This window comes from Pinus tabuliformis, chromosome 8 (assembly GCF_031772625.1).
Source record: "Pinus tabuliformis cultivar Carrire ecotype Pingquan chromosome 8, CPIR1, whole genome shotgun sequence".
NCBI lineage: Eukaryota > Viridiplantae > Streptophyta > Pinopsida > Pinales > Pinaceae > Pinus > Pinus tabuliformis.
Window position 1 is genome coordinate 1,856,004,078 of NC_142294.1, and position 14,173 is coordinate 1,856,018,250.

Consider the following 14,173-nt stretch of genomic DNA (forward strand, 5'->3'; position numbering starts at 1 on the left):
TGGTCGAGTCTGTAGTTATGTTGTAATCCTGTAGGGTGTGATTATCATGTAAGTTGTGTCCCATGTGGATCAGGTTTTTCCCATGTACTGGTATACCAAGGAGATTCTATATTTTATATCTTAGGTCCTGGATCCTGCAACCCTTCCAAAGCCTCAAGCAATAATGCCTACCTTCCGGTGTTTTGATGAAGAACTGTGTGAGATCCGTCTCTAGAGAGAATGAATCCATCTGGGAATGACTGCGATCTGTTGCCCAGGTTATCTTGTTCCAAACCTCTAGATCACCGACGATCTGCTTGCATGTCTAGCCCTCTTCTGCATTTTGGGGGTGTGATTCAGGGCAAAGAGGTGTCCTGATGGTTTTATGCCCCCAGATCTGGAACTTGTTTGGACTTCTCAGTCTTCTAAGTGCCTGGTCAATTAGATCTTTAACAGATCTGAGAATATTGTTGTCTTCCATGGCGGGGATGGTCGATCCAGATCCATTCAATGACCATACAAATGCTGCATTGCCAAAACTAGGAGCGGGAATAAGGTGTATGGAAAGAAAGCTATCCCTTACCTCAAAGTCTGTGACATGTAGGCTGCTAGATCCGGCATTATAAACATCGAAATTCCCTTGACCGTGGGGCTAGGCAGACGCAGAACAGATATCTGCATAAACCCTCGCCCTTCCCTTCATGTACGCTCCATCTCTGCTACCCACACGCCCTATGCTTGTCAAGCCGCTCGGGTTGCCCTCCTTGCAAACAAAAACCACTTTTTCCCCTTCAATCTTTTCTTCTTCTCTATTGAGGTAGTGAGAAACCAGTCGCGCAAACCCTTCCTTGTCATTATCCCTGATCTGGTTCAGCTTCGTGACCTTGGCTTGAAGCTTAAGAATCCGATCGGTTTCGGCTGCGGGTGAAATAGCTGCAAGTGCGGCGACCATTTTTGGTTTCAGTTGCGGGCTCTCTCAATGGAGTCTTGAGATGATTTTTAATTTGAATTATGAAATAAGGTTTTTAAATTAGAGTAGTTTGATTTTGAAGAAGGCAAAAGTGTGAAACAAATGATTACATCGCTCTTAAATTATTTTTATATCAGTGTAGATCCATTTAACACTAGATTTATCATGCATCAAGAGGGATCAAATCCCTCGAGGTGCAAACCTTCTTTTTGGAGTGTAGAACTTGACTAAAGGTTGTAGTTGCTGTTGTTTTTTTTTATGAAATAAGGTTGGTGCATGATCCCTCTCGGTACATGATAGATCCAATGTTAGATGAATCTAAATTGGTTCCAGTTGAGGGCAACAATGTCACATTTTTAGATTATCAAAACTATGTATATGTTTGAGATAAACTTCAAAATTCACATTATGTTTTCTTTGCTTGGCATGATCATATCATTATCTTCTTTAATTTAGTCTATGTTGCTTACCTTGAATGATTTGTACGTCTATTTTTGGATGCTTTGAGTGGTTTGTGTGTTTATTTGTTTGGATTTGGATGGTAATGTTTGTGAATATTGGAGTTATTGTGTTATATTTTTATGTGTGTATGTATTGTCTATTAGTAAATTGTTGGTGATGAAGAAGGGAGATAATATTCTCAATAGTTTGCAGGAGGATTGATACTACACATCTATTTCATTTAATTTTAGGTATCACAACCTTTGACAACTAATTAATTCTAAATAGTGTCTCCTCCAAGTATTGTTAGATATATCTTTAAGAGTAGTTTTAATAATTTACTGCGTCAAGATTACTTTAATAATTTTTTTCTTCCCTAATGTTTGAAATAATTTGTTTCCTTCAAGAATATTTTGATGATTTCTTTATCTATAATATATTTTGCAAAGTCAAGAAATAATGTGTTTTTGAATTTTTTGTTAATGAGTGGCTAGATTTATAAAATCTTTACATTATTTATTTCTCCAAACAATTATTACATCTCCTTCAAGAATATCTTGATTTGTTTTGAATGTTTATAAAATATATTTTCCTCTTATGAATATTTTGAATACATTGTTGTATGCAATTATCTATTAGTAATTTTGAATACATGTAAATTTGAATATATGTAATTGTCTACTAGTAATTAGTTGGTGATGAAGAAGGGAGACGACCTTGTCAAGGATTAATTTGCACTTTTCAAGAGGATTGATTATGCATATCTATTTCATTTTAAGAAGTATCACAACTTTTGACAACTAATTAATTCTTAATAGTGTCTCTCTAGGTATTACCAAATATATCTTGATTTTTTTAAAATAATCTACAACCTCAAGATTAACAACATCTAATGCAAGCAATCAAATATGATTAGAAAACAACATCTACACTAAAATCAATGCATGTAGTGCAAACAATCATATAGGATTAGAAAACAACATCCACACTTACATCAACACATCTAATGCAAGCAATCAAATGAGATCAGAAATCAACGTCTACACTGAAATCAATGCATTTAGTGCAAGCAATCAAATGGGATTAGAAATGCACATCTACACTGAAATCAATGCATCTAGTGCAAGCAATCAAATAGGATTAGAAAAAAACATCTACACTGAAATCAATACATCTAGTGCAAGCAATCAAATGAGATTAGAAATCATCATCTACACTGAAATCAATACATCTAGTGCAAGCAATCAAATGAGATTAGAAATGCACATCTACACTGAAATCAATGCATCTAGTGCAAACAATAAAATAAGATTAGAAATCACCATCTACACTGAAATCAATGCATCTAGAGCAAGCAATCAAATAGAATTAGAAATCAACATCTGCACTGAAATCAATGCATCTAGTACAAGCAATAAAATATAATTAGAAATCAATATCAACACTGAAATCAATCCATCTAGTGTAAGCAATCAAATAGGATTATAAATCATCGTCTACACTAAAATCAATGCATCTGGTGCAAGAAATATTCTTCCCTCTTCCCCCCTCCATCTATATCTATATCTCCCTCTAGCTCTCCTTCTTTGTCTCTCTATTTCACCCCCCTCCCCCCAAACATACATGCTCTCCCTCTTTCCCTCCATCTCTCTATCTCTATTTTTTTCCCTCTCTTCACCTCCCATCTATATCTCTATCTCCCTCTGACTCTCCTTTGTATCTCTATATCACCCGCAAAACTTACACACTCTTTCTCCATATCCATCTATCTCCCTCTTCGTCTCCCTCTCTCTTCCCCTCTCCCCCTTCTATCTCTCTACCCTCCTACTCTCCTCTCTCCCTCTCTCTCTATCTCCCTTATCACTCCCTCTCTCTCTCTCTCTCTCTCTCTCCACCTTTCTCACTCTATGTCTTTCTTCTTACCTCCCTCTCACTCCTGGTCCAGCTCCATCTCTCTCTCCCTCCCTCTCTTCTTATCTCTCTCACGTCCTCTCTTTCTTCCTTCCTCTCTCTACTTTTAACTCCCACCTCCCTCTGTCCGCCTCCTCCCCTCCCACTCTCTCACTCTCTTCTCCCTCCAATTTTGTCACTATCTCCCTCCTTCTCTCCCCCTTTCTTCAAACTCTCCTTCTTTGTCTCTTTATCTCACCCCAAAACTTACACACACTCTCTCTATATCTCCCTTATTTCCCCCTCTCTTTTTATCTTTCTATGTCTTGCTTCTTCACTCCATCTCCCCTCTCCAACTCCATCTATATGTTCCTCCCTCTCTCTCATGTCCTCTCTCTGGTCCTTCCCCTCTCTCCCTTTCTCTCCTACATCCCTCTCTCCCCCTCATCTCTCTCTCTCTATCCTCCAACCTTGTCACTGTCTCCCTCTCTTTCTCCCCCTCTCCCCCTCCATCTTTATGTTTCCCTCTCTCTCTTACCCTTCTCCCCCACTCTCACTCCTCTCTTTCTCTGTCTCTTCATTTCTCCTCTCCCATCTTCTTCATTTTATCTGCATCTCTCCCTTGTCACTCCTTCTATCTCTCTATCTTTGTCACTTCGTGTTTTTGTTCCTCCCTACATATATATCTAGAATGAATATATATCATGATATATTAATATATATTATAATATAACAAATCTAATAATATATTAAATTTAATATTGTATTTATCCAAAGTTATTGAATTTAGTAGTATTAATATTATAATATTAATCTTTTAATATTAATATTAGATTTCATGATGTTTTTTACATATATGATAATAAAATTTATATTAAAACTACATCAAATTGATATTTTCAAATACTACAAGTTTGATATGGAAATATTATGTTTTTAAAAATTTTAATATTTCCCAAAGATATGGTTTTTCTTTAAAGATTCATTTTTACAAATATTTAATTAAAAGAAATATTAAAAGATTTTGGATCAATTTTTTCTAATCTTTGTGTCGAATTAATCTTTTTCCTTTGATTTAAGAAATGGTATTGGCTTTAGTAGAGAGTAAATGTTTAAAATTTTAACTAATTTGGAATTTTAATGTGGTAAAATTTTTTGTTAAACCTAAATTTATGATCCATTCAAATCTATTAAACACATATGGTCCATTCAAATTCACACATATGATAAAGAAACTATTAAACACATGAGATAATCTATTATCTATTCAAATTATATATAATAATACACACTTATATTTTAATAATTAATCTTAGTCCATTAATACGATTAAAAAATTATAAATAATCTAAAAGTTCAAGCTATATATAATTTAATATTCGAGAAGACATTAATTAAAATTATTTTTATTTTTGAGGACATGACATACTTACACATCGGGGTCATTTTGGGCTGTAGAATGCACAAACAAAATTTTGCTAAATAATTTTAATATATGATTTACTTCTAGTATTTTGTTCAAAGACAACTGAAAATTTAAAGTTACATTGTAAATAAGCATTTTTAATACTAAACATCATTCTTAATTTATTTTTGTTTTTTTTTAAACATTCATGAATCTGTAACTTTCTTATAGATGACTAACAATTTTTTTATTTGAATCTTTTGAAGAAAGCTCTTATCAATAATTTACTCAAAGACAGTTCAAAATTGGAAATTTCATGGTGAATGAGCATTTTTTTTGCACATCGTTTACGAGACCCATTATTGATGTTTTTCTTATTGGGAAAGTCCATAGGACACAACCTCTCATCTAGAGGATGGTATTTTCAAAGTAAATCAGATTGAGTTGCCACATTTATTATTGAAATAGAACATGAATGGGAAGGATAACACACATCAAGCAATCATTCAAATTCGGATCTAATTGACTGTGGTATTAACACTAAAAGAAAATTTCAGCAAGAAAAAACTCTCTGTTTTATATTATGATTAAAACAGTACATATTTATGATGGACATATCATCATCATAAATCTTGTGATATTCCCAATTTGATTATATGGAGAGTAAATACTCATCATACAGACCTCTGAAACTATTTTCTAATATTTGCAGCAGCTATGAATCTATATACTCTCTGCCTCATCCACAATATATCACAGAATCACATTAAGAGATTCTATAAAACTAAGATGTATCTCGGATCATTTACATGTTCCGTATATAACTACATTAAAGTAATCATTCCTCTTATCTTTTCTATACAAAACCAAATACAAAAATTGTACAAAACAATAAACAAAAAGATACAGAGATTTTGTAGAACCTCATTTGCATTAACGCTAAATTATTTAACACATATTAGATCCTCTCATCCTCGTAAGGATCCCATGGGTAATTGAACAGGAAAGGAGCTCAGATTGCTGAGGAATTTCTACACTTCCCAATCTGGGGAAGATACTTTGTCATAGCACTATTTCAACTCCCATAAGAGCACTGATGATTTCATTGTCAAATGCATGTTCTATAGTGTATAATTAGCTGGATTGAAAAGTAGAAAAAGCTTTTCCTCCTTGGAACTTCTTAACTTGAATTTTGAGACATGATAGATATGGACAAAGACCAATATTTATCTCAATGATTATTGTTGCGCTCCCTATTAATGGTGATGTTGATCCAACGCTCCCGTGTGTTTCATTGCATGTGGTTAAATCTAGCGATGTGTTTGTTTACTAACACTTGTGGGTTTTGGTGTAACGGCAATCATGACTCCAACAAGTGGTATCAGAGCCAAAGGTCTTGAGTTCGAAACACACCTGGCTCGCGTTGAGGGGGGAGATTGTTGCGCTCCCCGTTAATGGCCCATGTGTTTCGTGGCATGTAGTTAAATCTAGGGATGTGGCTGTTTACTAACACCTGTGGGTTTTGGTGTAACGACAATCGTGACTGCAACAATTATCTTTATCTCTATAAATTTTATTTATGTCAATGACTTTTATTAAAAGACAATCGTGACTCCAACAATTATCTTTATCTCTATAAATTTTATTTATGTCAATGACTTTTATTAAGAGATTCCTCTGCATCCTGATCTTGAGTGACATCTTTTTAATGGAAACTCTGAGTATGGCTGCTTTGAAGTTCATCCAATAGACTGCGAAAGGTGTCTGTATGATAGAAAATCGCTTAAAACTTGTAATGGACCTGTACACTCATTTAAAGATTTTGAACAAAAATCTGAGTAACATGTAACAATTTGAGTGATTGAAGATTTCTGTGGTGAGAATTTTTAGAATAAGTATTTAAAATATTAACCATAATAGTCATGTTTAATGTCGAAATTTCAAGTCTACAAGAAAACTCATCGTCAGGACAAGTCCCAACTTGTTCTAAACCCTGCCATATTTATCCTAAACCATTCCATAAACAGACATTGCTTAAGTAGCAATTATTTTCTCTTGCATTTATTTATGACAAAATCGGCAAAACTGTTTCTTTCAAAAAATATCTGCTGAATTGACAAAACAATTTCGAAGTACTGTATATGTAAACATTGAATCTCCTCTGTTGTTGACTATGCACATTTGACGCACTATCATTTTATTGTTGCAAGTTCGTGATTTCCATGATCTCCCGCAAAAGAACTTCCAAAAGAAGAGAAACAGGAGAGGGATATTTCAACCATTTTTTTTCTTATCATTGTGTTCTTTGTTATTTCATATATGCATTTCTATTTATTACATGGAAGTGGATCCCCTGAAGGGATCTCTAACTCTGAAACTGTTTCAGCAGAAAAGTTGTATGAAGTTTCTGAAAGCTCTCTTGAAAAATACAGTTCAGGGATTCTGCATTTTAGATCTTGGCGTACATGGATGTCTTATGGTCAGGCAGATTGGATTCCTGGAATGGCTTGCGTGGGAGATTTGATTACACTGGTATGTCTGAGGGCATTTGGTCTAGTGGTATGATTCTCGCTTAGGGTGCGAGAGGTCCCGAGTTCAATTCTCGGAATGCCCCTGTGCTTCACTGATTTAGAGGCTCTTAAAGAAGCCTTGCTTTATTCAATTTCTTTAAAGAAGCCATGCTTTTGTGAAAGAAAGTTTGTAGCTCTCCTGACTGTCAGTTTCTTTAAAGAATCCTTGAGTTTGTGAAACAAGGTTTGTAGTTCTCCCAACTGTCAATCTCTTTAAAGAGACCTGGTTTGTGTGAAGATCTGTAGCTCACAAAAAAGTTTGTGGCTCTCCTGACTGTCAGTTTCTTTAAAGAATCCTTGAGTTTGTGAAACAAGGTTTGTAGTTCTCCGAAAACTGTCAATCTCTTTAAACAGATCTGGTCTTCTTTAAAGAAAGTTTGTAGCTCTCCTGACTGTCAGTTTCTTTAAAGAATCCTTGAGTTTGTGAAACAAGGTTTGTAGTTCTCCCAACTGCCAATCTCTTTAAAGAGACCTGGTTTACAGATCTGGTCTTCTTTAAAGAAAGTTTGTAGCTCTCCTGACTGTCAGTTTCTTTAAAGAATCCTTGAGTTTGTGAAACAAGGTTTGTAGTTCTCCCAACTGCCAATCTCTTTAAAGAGACCTGGTTTGTGTGAAAATCTGTAGCTCACAAAATAGTATGTAGCTCTCCTGACTGTCAGTTTCTTTAAAGAATCCTTGAGTTTGTAAAACAAGGCTTGTAGTTCTCCGAAAACTGTCAATCTCTTTAAACAGACCTGGTTTGTGTGAAGATCTGTAGCTCTCTCAATTTCTTTAAAGAAGCCTTGTCTTTTCAATTTCTTTAAAGAAGCCTTGCTTTTGTGAAAGAAAGTTTGTAGCTCTCCTGACTGTCAGTTCTTTAAAGAATCCTCGAGTTTGTGAAACAAGGTTTGTAGTTCTCCTAACTGTCAATCTCTTTTAAAGAGACCTGGTTTGTGTGAAGATCTGTAGCTCACAAAAAAGTTTGTAGCTCTCTTGACTGTCCGTTTCTTTAAAGAATCATTGAGTTCGTGAAACAAGGTTTGTAGTTCTCCTAACTGTCAATCTCTTTAATGAGACCTGGTTTGTGTGAAGATCTGTAGCTCTCTCAATTTCTTTAAAGAAGCCTTGTCTTTGTGAAACAAGGTTTTTAGCTCTCCTAACTGTCAGTTTCTTTAAAGAAGGATGGTTTTTGTGAAACGAGCTCCGTAGCTCTGTCAATTTCTTTAAAGAAGCCTGGCATGTGTGAAACGAGATCTGTGCTTTCGCTAAATGTGTTTTAAGAAATTTTGATGCGAGAGGTCCCGAGTTCAGTACTCGGAACGCCTCTTTGTTTCATTAATCCTCTTTGCTTCATTAATTCAATTTCTTTAAATCTCTTTGCTTCATTAATTCAATTTCTTTAAAGAGCCTTTTTCTGTGAAACAAGATTTGTAGCTCTCCCAATTTCCTTAAAGAAGCCTGGTTTGTGTGAAACGAGATATGTAACTCTGTCAGTTTTTTTTAAAGAAGATTAGTTTGTGTAAAACGAGATCTCTAGCTCTGCTAGATGTGTTTTAAGAAATTTAGATGTGAATTATGAAATTAGGTTGGTGTAAAAGGTCTCGATCAGGTATAAATTTGACATGTAAAATTGCCATGACATTTGATTTTTATCTCCGTTATAGTATAAATGTTATGTATTATGTTTTGGATAATGTTTTTTTTTTTTGTTTTAAATGTAAAACTTTTTTTTTTTAATATAATTTTTGTGATTTGTGATAGTGATTTTTTAAATTTTGACTATAAAATAAGTTTAACTCAAGTAATATTATAGATATATATGTTTTATATTATTTTAAAAAGATTACACATATTCAATTTGTTCATTCTTAATGGCAAATCAACTAATGATTTGGCGCAATTTTATATAGTCACAATTTAAGTAATTTCAAAGATTTTACAAATTATGGTAAATCATTATTGAAAAGTTTTCAAGTAGCTTGGTCAAACTCATTAACTATAATGTATTTTGAAGAGGAACAATGAATCTTACCTTTCAATTTGATGAGGTAGACCTAAAAAGGACCTTATAAATAATAAAACATGTTTGAAATCATTTTAAAATAAGAATTTGAGAGGATTCTAATATTTCAAGCAATAATAATATTTATGCATAGATTTTGAAGAAATTCTCAATCTTTTGACAAGGAAATAGAATAGAGATTTTTGAAAGACATGCTAATACTTGAAAGGCACAAATCTAATTGTGTTTAGATTCAAGTGTGAATGTATTGAAAGCTTCATAGCCTTGATAACCACACATTCTATATTTCCATATCCAACCACAAAGTAGCACAAGTGTACCAACACTAAAAATACTACATAAAACTCTCAAAATCAAATGAAAAACAAGTATTTCACCTACATAAACAAGAATCAACCAAAAAGTAGCACAAGTGTACAACCACTAAAAATACTATATAAAACTCTCAAAATCAAACAAAAAACAACAAAAGTGTACAACCACTAAAAATACTACATAAAACTCTCAAAATCAACCAAAAACAACGCTACAAAAAACAACACAAGTGTACAACCACTAAAAATACTACATAAAACTCTCAAAATCAACCAAAAACAACGATTTCACCTACATAAACATGGAAAGTGAGTTTGTGTTTTATATAGAATACCAATGCCCCATGGGTGTGGACATGTAGTGTGAGTCTCAACTTTAAATTTCAAGCTTCAATATTCATGCTTTATGCTTAAGTGTGCACAATGTAGGATAACATGGAGTGAGTGAAGAAATAGGTTAGGTTTTTCTAATAAGTCCAAATATCCACTATATCTTAAAGTCTCATGTTAAAGTCTTCATATTGTGAGTGTTGCATAGTACAATACTTATTTTAAAGCTATAACCAAAAATATCACAAACTTTTTTTTCTTTTCCATACATTTATTTGAAATTGCTTATATGTGATAAATTTTAAGTCAACTACTATTCGAAAAAATAAGTAACCATCATTATTAATATGCAAATTTTAAAATGGTTTTAACCCTTGGTTCAAATTTCAATTTTTTAAATGCCTTTTTATTTTATTAATTCAATTTTTTAAGATAAAAAAGTTTGAGTGAAACAAAACCTATAACCCTCCTAAATTATTGATTTTAGATTTTGATATAAAATATGAACTAAGGTGGGTGCAAATCATGAAAGATCCCAAGTTCAATACTGAGAATGCCCTTTTATTTTACTCATTCAATTTCTTTAGAAAAGCTTGGAGTGTGTAAAACAAAGTATTTAATATTTTTAAATTATTTATAAAAATAAATGGGTTTGATTTATGAAACAAGACAAGTTGCGGGGCAACTGATCCCTTCCCTAAGTGAAGATGAAAGACATGGAAAACCAGAAATCATAAATACGTAGCCATTCAAATGCCATGCATGCCCATCTTGCTAATGGCCCAGCATTAGAACAAGTTAAACTTAGATATGCAATATCGTCTATTTTCAATCAATTACACCATACATATGAAAGGTTGTCAGAGATAGTTTACACTAAAGAAAATAGGAATATACATTAAAAAGCATACCGAGGCAAAAATAATTTCTTTCTCAATACCAGAAGAGCCCTAAATGAGTGAGACGATCAAACTTGGCAGGATGGCAATGGGCTGCGTGATAAGGTTACAGATCCATGCCTTCATTCTGTCATGTCCCAGAACAACTTTAAAGTCACGATGAATGGATGGCTTTTCTGTTGCGAAGCTGTCGGCATACTTTCAGTAGAAACGATAATGAATTTATGTTTAAGTTCCACAATGTTGCAACTAATCTGAAAAAAAGTTTGGCAAAAGAAAAATGGACCTGAACACAGACATAACAACGATGTTGATCATAAATGCGATCAGTAGAGCAATGTCGGTTTCTATGAGGAAATATCTGCATGATTACTGCAGAATAGACAACATTCTAAATCATCTCAATACACAAAGATGTTGAATTCTAGGTTAATTCCTGAAAGAATTGAAGAGTACTTACATTAATTTGAGAGGTAGGAGTTACCTTACGAGAGAATCAAAGCAAGAAGAATAAATAGATGGTTGTGGAGTATGGTTGATAATAAACAGAGGTGAATAGAGTACATGTTGTAGATTTTTTTAGATACTAGTATAGATCCATTTTAAATACGGATTTAATATGTGCAAATCAATTTTTTCACTTGTAAATATTTTTATGAATTGACGTTATTTAAATATTGTGTATAGTTACTTAATTTTTTTTTTTTTTTTTTTGGACAGATATGAGCAAAATTACAACTTTGATGACGGATAGACAGCTTTACACGTCATATTGGGTTATAAAACATTACACGTCATATTGGGTTATAAAACATTACACATCAAATTGGGTTGTAAAATGAGCCTCTCAGCTGAATAAAAATGACAGCAAACTGACCCCATGCAAAAGACAAGCAATAATGTGTTCCTCCAAAATATTTGCACATACAAAAATTCAAAGAAAGTGAACTACAATTCTAACAATGATTTCTCTCTTCCAAAATGGTTTTGTTATGCGTAATTATAATAGAGATATTATGTCACTTCCAATACATACTGGCATTGCAAAGGAAATTTCAATATTGGGCATCAATTTACCTATTCCAAATCGTTTCATCCTAACATAAATTTAGTAATCAGAGATGCCAAAATCCAAGGCATGCAAATCGATCTATCCAAGTACAAAAGAACATAATTTTTTTTTTGATCAAGAGTGGAGCCTTCAATTAACCGGAAAAAAAAGATTACATATGGTACACATCTTTACAAGTGTAAAGACCAACAGAAGACAACCCCATTGATGATTAACAGTCAATAGGGTCAACAAAACCCAAAACCTTACACATAAAACCTCCAACCATTTTACAACCCGATAGCCATTCGATAAGAACCCCAATGATTTGACAGTCCTTAAAGAAATCGCATCGGAAACTTACGCGACCCTTACCCGCTTTACGGAGCCGACAGAGAAAATAAACTAATGGTGTATAAAACTTTGGGTCTGCTCTTGGACTTAACCTCCGCCCATTTTGAAACCCGATATCCTTTTGATCAAGAACTCAAATGATCCAACGGTCCTTAATGATATCGCACTGGAAACATGCGTGACTCTTACCCGCTTCACAAATCCGATAAGGATTATAAGCCATTAGTTTATAAAAATTTGGGTCGCTCTAAGACTTAACCTCCAATCACTTTTAATACCGGATATCTAATCGATCAAGCCCCTTTTGATTTGACGGTCCTCAATGATATCGGATCGGAAACTAGCACGACATTTACACGCTTTATGGAGCCGATAAAGATTATAAACCATTGATCTATAAATCTTTGGGTCTGCTTGTAGACTTAACCTTCGATCATTTTCAAACCCGATAGCCATTCAATAACGAAGGCCATCAAAAGCTGTGGTCTACGATCCTTCAACTAGCCCGTTGTTTACCACATATTCATCCCTTATAGTTAGCTCTGACTTAAGCATTGATTGTGGGATCGATTGTTAGGATTTACTACGACACTCTCCTACTTCTGCTAGTCTTCCTCCTACTCATTAATCATGGTCTGGAAGTACTCCATATCTTTGGTCGTATGTCATTGACAATCATCATGCACTTTACCTAAGGGTGTCGAATCCCAATCGTACCTAACATAGCTTTCCTTACATAACACTCCTTCATTCGCCAGACAATTAGCTAACATATTGGCTTTTCTTCGCACATGAATGAAGCTGACAGTTCTCAGGGTTCGCAAGTGGGAATGAATACGCTGAAAAACCTGCAATAGCCTCCAATGTTTTGACACTTTTCCAGGTGCCGTTCCATTACACATCTTCTTGGCCACATTAATGACCGATTTAGAGTCAGCTTCAATGATGGCGTTGTGTAAATTTCACTTGATCAAGATTTCCAAGCATTGCTCTAAGGCCATGAGCTCTGCCATGTTATTAGTGGCAGTCCCCAAATGACTGTGAAAGATATCCTTTATGCGCCCCTGCTCATCTCTTATGACACTGCCAAATCCAACCATCCCTGGGTTGCCCTTAGAGGCTCCGTTTATATTGATTTTCAAAAAAACATGAGGAGGAGGCTGCTAGATATCTTTACTAGTAGTTGTTTTTCTCACACCCTTGTCAGTGCCCTAGGGAATTAGAGAATGGAGACCCAACTGTAGCAGTATGTGAGCATCCTGGGGTGAAGAAGGGTTCCTAGGAAGTTTCCACATAAGGGCTCCAACTGTATCTTTGAGTTGTCGTAATATTTGGGTGATGATGTTCTCGGTCGAGCCTGTTTTGTTCTTGAAAATCCTACCATTGCATTCTTTCCAGACATCCTAGATAATAAAGCATGGAACCAGAGTCCAAACTTTGTTGATGATTTCATTGCTCGAGATGTCTTTCCTCCAATTCTTCAAAGTGTTGGTGATGTTGAGTCTGTCCCTATCAGTTTCCTTGAAGATTGAGGCCACCCAATCCCACAAGGTAGAGGATGGGAAGAGGTTGAGTAATTATTCCATCGTCTCCTCCTGTAAGCTGTTATCACTCAGGTTATCCTTAAGCTCCTTTAAAGGATACGGCCGAGGTAACCACAAACCAATCTTTGGATTGCAGGTCCTAGCCTACCTGCAATTAGAGAGGGCTCTCTCTTTCTGATTTAGCTTTATTGATGATGATTTTAGGCTAGTTATTGAGTTCAGGGGTTTTGTTTAAGTTTTGGTGGGAAGGATGATGCTTTCAAGTAGAGAGGCAAAGCATAGTATGGTAAGTTTCAAACCATTGGGCATGGAGTCATGGAGTAAGACTGCTGGTGCGTTTTCTTGGTCACAAGAGGAATGAGGAGCAAGGTAGCTGCTCATGAAACAATACTCAAGCTGAATGGAGATGGATTGAAGGCTAAGG

The 14,173-nt window shown here is 34.7% G+C and overlaps 1 non-coding gene across 1 annotated transcript; it reads left to right on the plus strand.

The window, feature by feature from the left end:
* The first annotated feature begins 7,227 nt into the window (after positions 1 to 7,227).
* On the plus strand, positions 7,228 to 7,299 carry TRNAP-AGG (transfer RNA proline (anticodon AGG)). The gene has a single exon. It is a non-coding gene; the product is annotated as a tRNA-Pro (tRNA).
* The last annotated feature ends 6,874 nt before the right edge of the window (positions 7,300 to 14,173 follow it).